The sequence below is a fragment of the Muscardinus avellanarius genome (genome assembly GCF_963383645.1).
Source record: "Muscardinus avellanarius genome assembly, chromosome: 16".
Classification (NCBI taxonomy): Eukaryota; Metazoa; Chordata; class Mammalia; order Rodentia; family Gliridae; genus Muscardinus; species Muscardinus avellanarius.
Genome location: NC_137802.1, coordinates 6,354,822 through 6,360,963, shown reverse-complemented (window position 1 = coordinate 6,360,963; position 6,142 = coordinate 6,354,822).

The window sequence follows — 6,142 nt, the reverse complement described above, 5'->3', positions numbered from 1 at the left end:
GCTCGGGAGGCGGAGACGGGAGGATCGCGCAGGTTGGAAGCCGGCCGCGCGTGCTGGCTTAGGAGACCCTGTTTCCAAATAAAAATGTAAAAAATAGGTCTGGGAGTGTAGCCCGGAGGTAGAAGGGCTTCCAGGAACCCCAGTACCACCAAAAATAACAATAATAATAATAATAATAATAATAATAATAATAATAATAAAGACCTTCAGAGTGGAAGAATCTCGCTACAGTTGCAGCAAACAGTTGCAACAAAATTCCATCTCGCTACAGTTGCAACAAAAGTCCATCTCGCTACACTTGCCATAAACAGTTGCAACAAAATTCCATCTCGCTACAGTTGCAACAAACAGTTGCAACAAAATAACATCCAGCAGCAGTTTAAAGCACTATTGTTTCATTTATGACTCTCTTTCACTTGAAACTTATGATGGGAAGGGGGAAAAACACAGCTTGCAGTTCGCTGGGGTGGAGATCAGCGTGAGAAGAGCTGCTCCAAGCAGGTCACTTAGCAAAACCTCTCAAATAGAAGGGAGGCCCGAAGCCGGGCGTGGTGGCGCACGCTTATCATCCCCGCGCTTGGGAGGCGGAGACAGGAGGATCAAGCGGGTTCGAAGCCAGCCGCACGCGCTGGCTTAGGAGACCCTGTTTCCAAATTTTAAAAGTATAAAAATAGATCTGGGAGTGTAGCCCGGGGGTAGAAGGGCTTCCAGGAACCCCAGTACCACCAAAAAAAAAAAAAAAAAAAAAAAAAAAAGAGGGGAGGGTCTTTCCCTTGGAATTTCTTCTATAGGACTGGTGTGAATCCTAGGACTTAACTGAAGATTAAATACACAAAGGCGTAGAGCAGAATTATCCCTAGAGCTAAGCGTGGTGGCCCAAGCCTGTAATCTCAAAACTTGAGAGGCTGAGACAGGAGGCTCCACAAGTTCGAGGCCAGCCTCAGCAGCTTAGTGAGACTCTCAACAACTTGGTGAGACCCCCAGAAACTCAACAAGACCCTGTTTCAATTTTTTTTTTTTTTTGATACTAGGGATGGAACCCAGGGACATTCTACCTCCAACCTACATCCCCAGCCCTATTTTTTAATCTTTATTTTGAAATAGGGGCTCACTGAGTTGCAAAGGGCCTCACTAAGTAGCTGAGGCTGTCTGCGAACCCGGATCCTTTTGTCTCAGCCTCCCAAATGCTGGGATTACAAGTGTGCGCCACCATGGCTGGATCCTTATTTTGTATTTTGAAACAGGGTCTCTCTAAGTTACTGAGGCTGGTCTCAAACCTAAGATCCTCCTGTCTCGGCCTCCCAAGTGCTGGGATGATAGGCGTGCGCCACTGCACCCAGCTTCAACTAGACTATTTTAACGTGTAGCTGGTGGCTGTGCCGTGTTTGTTGTTAGCATGATTTAAAATTTCACAACAATCACATACCCGTAAATACACACGTTTCACTTCATGTAACTTTGCAATTTCAATGGTTTCACCAAAGTCTCCTTTAAGCGCGTGTCATGGTGTCATATGTAAATAAACACAGCTAGAAGCAGGGCCAGATGGCAGCACGGGAGACGGGGTTTAAAATACCCAGGACTTCATTCTCCCTAAGCCCGAAGTGTGAAAAGCCACACACGCTCGCGCACATGAGCCAGGCTGATATCACACAGACAGTAAGAAACAAACACCCAGCCCGGCGTGAGTGCACGGCTGTGATCCCAGCATTCGGGAGGCTGAGACAGGAGGATGGCGGTTCACGGACAGCCTCAGCTACTTAGTGAGGCCCTCTGCAACTCAGCGAGACCCTGATTCAGAATAAAGAATAAAAAATAGGGCAGGGGATGTAGCTTGGAGGTTAAATGCCCCTGGGTTCCATCCCCAGACCCGCAAAAAAAAAAAAAAAAAAGGTTATAATTTCTTTGACTAATCAATTTATTTTTGCCAAACGGAGGATGATACCCAGGGCTCCCTACCACAGATATGCACCCCAGCTTTTTTATTTATTCATTTTATTTATTTTGGTATTGGGGATTGAAACCAGGGGCACTCTACCTCCAAGATATGCCCCCACCCCTATTAATTAATTAATTAATTAATTAATTAATTTTTGTCCGCACTGGGGAAGAAACCCAGGGGCATTCAACCTCCTAGCTAGCACCTAGCCCTATTTTTTATTCTTTATTTGGAAACAGGGTCTCGCTGACTACAGAGGGACCATTTCTGTTGCTTATAAATAAATCAATCCCAGATATTTCGTTATAGCAGCGCAGATGGATCAAGAGACACATTGATTTCCAGTGTAAAAGCCAAGCTACGTGGTTTTAACTTCAACTGCTTTTTTTTTTTCAGCGCCAAGAATGCTTCTTTCAAGGTGTGTGTGTGTGCATGTGTGCGTGCACGCGTGTTACTGGGGATTGAACCCAGAGGTGGTCTACCTCTGAGTTATCTATCCCCAGCCCTATTTTATTCTTTATTTGGAAGCAGGGTCTCACTAAGTTACAGAGGGCCTCACAAGTTGCTGAGGCTGGCTGAGAACCTGCGATCCTCCCGTCTCAGCCTCCCACATACTAGGGTTCCAGGTGTGGCCGCCACGCCCAGCCAGTTCAAGTGCTCTGTTCCTGAGTTTCCAGTGCAGCCGTGTGTGGCTGCCTTTCCACATCTTTTGCGGGGTTTCTGTTGTCAGATCAATAGATGTCTCTTTTGAGAATATCAACCATGCTCAGAGTAATTCAAACGTGTAAATTCCCCAGAAATCTGGGACCAACAGGTCTGGCTGAGGAGTAAGGGTGTTGGCAAATGTTGTCAGAGCCGGGCGTGGCGGCGCACGCTTGTCATCCCAGCATTCGGGAGGCTGAGACAGGAGGATCTTGGGTTCATGGCCAGCCTCAGGTGCTACTTAGCGAGGCCCTTTGCAACTCAGTGAGACCTTGTTTCAGAATAAAGAATAAAAAATGGGGCTGGGGGTATAGCTCGGAGGTAGAACACCCCTGGGTTTCATCCCCAATACCGAAAAAGAAAAGTCACAGGTTGCGTTTAAAGTGACATTTTTCTTGTTCTCCTTTTATGTCTCCCTTCTTTTATTTCTTTGATCCTGCCTCACGATCACCCAGCATCACTGACTTCAGGGCTGACACGTTCAGTAGGGCTTTAGCTGTTTCATTAATACATTAATGTAACATTAATACAAATAAGTATTCCTGGGGTTTTGTTTTCCTTGATGCTTATTTGTGCTGGGGATGGAACCCAAGGGCATTCTACACTTGACCTACACCTCAGCCCAATTTTATTTTCTAATTTGACACAGGGTCTCACTAAAATAGAGGCTGGCCTTGAACCTGCGACGGTATTCCCAGTTTGACTCGGTTATTTTTTTTCTACAGACAGATAATACAGAATACATTTTTCATAGCTCTCTAGTGGCTGATGTATTTTGACTACTGTATTCTGGTCTTCACGGTTCACTGAATGTCCCCTCGGGGACTCAAGGAGCGAAATACTTTGATATGATCATGTCTAAAACTAGTTGTAAGCTGGGCGTGGTGGCGCACGCTTGTCATCCCAGCATTTGGGAGGCTGAAACCTGGAGGATCGCGGTTCACGGACAGCCTCAGCTACTTAGTGAGGCCCTCTGCAACTCAGTGAGACCCGGTTTTAAAAGAAAGAATAAAAAATAGGGCAGGGGGTATAGCTCGGAGGTCGAATGCCCCTGGGTTCCATCCCCAGACCCGCAAAAAATAAAATAAAATAAAATAAAAAAATAAAAATAAAAATAAAATTAGTTGTAGCATTGACCACCCTGTCTTTGCTGTGGCTTAGCTGCTTGAGAAGGCTTCTCCCCGGAGCAGGGAAAGAGGTGGCAGCCGGGCGGAGGCCCCCACCTGCCTGTTAGATTTCCAAGAAGCAGGGTCAAGCGAGGCATGGTGGCGCACACCTGTAATTCCAGTGCTTGGAAGGCTGAGACAGGAGGGAGGGTAGCAGGCTCAAAGCCAGCCTCTACAACTTAGTGAGTCCCTCAGCAACTTAGCAAGATCCTGTTTCAAAATAAAAAAGGGCTAGGAGTGGATCTCAAAGGTAGAATGACCCTGGGTTCAATCCCAAGAGCTCCTCCTACTCTTCTCCCCACCCCCCCGCCAAAAAAAAAAAAAAGAAAACAGAATAAGAAACAGGGTCAGGGGTTCAAGAATAACTCAGCAAAATGAATCAGGTCTCATTCTTCCTAGATATATTAGCATGAGTATTTTTACAGGCCCATGAAGAGAACAGAGTCCCCAAGGAGGGACCGAATCCAACCATTTATGAAGAAACCATCATCAACCGAAAATGCCTACATGGAAGAAATTTCATAAGTCGTAATCAAGGATAAATTGCTGCCTACAAATAGGCGCTCAATAACACGCCAGTCTTACTTTTCCAATTTTATCCCCCGAGGTTCTAAAATACATGCGACGAAGGGGCAGGTCCTCGTCACTTTTCCTTTCGGCTGGATTCGTGAATGCTAGGCTCGATGGTTTCCATGGCAACCTCAGGAGAGAGGTGTTCTGACCTCCAGGTCCCAAGAAGAGAATGGATGGTCTGAGAGCTCAGTTGAGCCACATTAGAGCAAAGCACAGCTCCCCCAAACCATCAAAAACCATAAGCGATGCCCCAAGTCCTAGGAATCTCACCCTCAACACGGAATTATCAGACACTTTGGGCTGGTTGGATGTGCTAGCGGGTAACATTCTTGGTTGGACCACTAAGATTTCAGTTGGACCGCTAAGAATTGCTGGAGATGTGACATCAGAGGCAGGGCGGGTATTATTACCCTTATTTCACAATGAAGGTTTATGCGTGAGAGGCTCGGCTAAATTCTTGTCTCTCAGCTCTGGAAGTCAGGATGAAAACTCAGATCTCAAAGGCAAATCCTTCTGCGTGACACGGCCAACCTTGCTTTTTTCAATGTCCCAAAGAGTGTCTAATGTAACCTCGGCAACGAGAAACCAGCTGTCTTTAGATGGCGCTAAAAACCACGTGGTCAGCCAAGCATGGCGGCACATGCCTGGAATCTCAGTCCTTGGGAGTCTGAGAAGGAGAATTGTGCGTTCGAGGCTAGCCTCAGCTAGTTAGCGAGACCCTGTTTCCAAACAGAAAATAAAAAGGGCTGGGGGTGACATCACCCCGGGTTCAACCCCCAGCACCCAAAAACAAACAAAACAAAACAAAAACAAGCCCCGCTGTACAGGATGCTATTCTGAGCTCTTGGGAATTTCCCGTTGACCCGTATCTCTTGGCGGTGGTAGGAGGGTCTGTGTGCCAAGCCTTCATACGGTCAGGAACGTGTTGTGCGTGAGGAGGCATGTGTTTGGCCATTAACTTGAAAGGGTTCACAAACAAACAGGTTAAAGATTAACATATTAAGCCAGGAGTGGTGGTGCACACCTGTAATCTCGGTACTTGGGAGGCTGAGACCGGAGGATCGCGGTTCGCGGCCAGCCTCGGCTACTTAGCGAGGCCCTCTGCAACTCAGTGAGACCCGGTTTCAAAATAAAGAATCAAAAATAGGGCTGGCGGTGTAGCTCAGAGATAGAAGGCCCTGGGTTCAATCCCCAGGCCTGCTAACTAAATAAGTAAGTAAGTAAGTAAATAAATAAATAAATAAATAAATAAATAAATAAATAAAAAATAGGGCTAGGGGTGTAGCTTGGAGGTAGAATATCCCCGAGTTAAATCACTAGTAACTCTCTGTCTCTCTCTCTGTCTCTCTCTGTCTCTCTGTCTGTCTCTCTGTCTGTCTGTCACACACACACACACACACACACACACACACACACACACACACTCTTAAGGAAATGTTCTTTGCTTGTAATCCCAGTACATGGGAGGCTAAAACAGGAGGATTACAGTTTCAAGGCCAGACTCAGCAACTTGGTGAGACCCCGTTTTAAAACAAAACAAAAACCAAGGGGGTAGAACTCAGAGGTGGAATGCCCCTTGGTTTAACCCTAGTAACACACACACACACACACACACACACACACACACACTCACACTCACACACAGATTGGCTTTTTCCTGGGTGTTAGGGATGTTCTGGGGAGTGTGCTTCATTTCAAACTCTCTAGCTGTGACCAGGACACCCGGGCTACACTATCTCACCGAACAGTGCCATGAAATTCA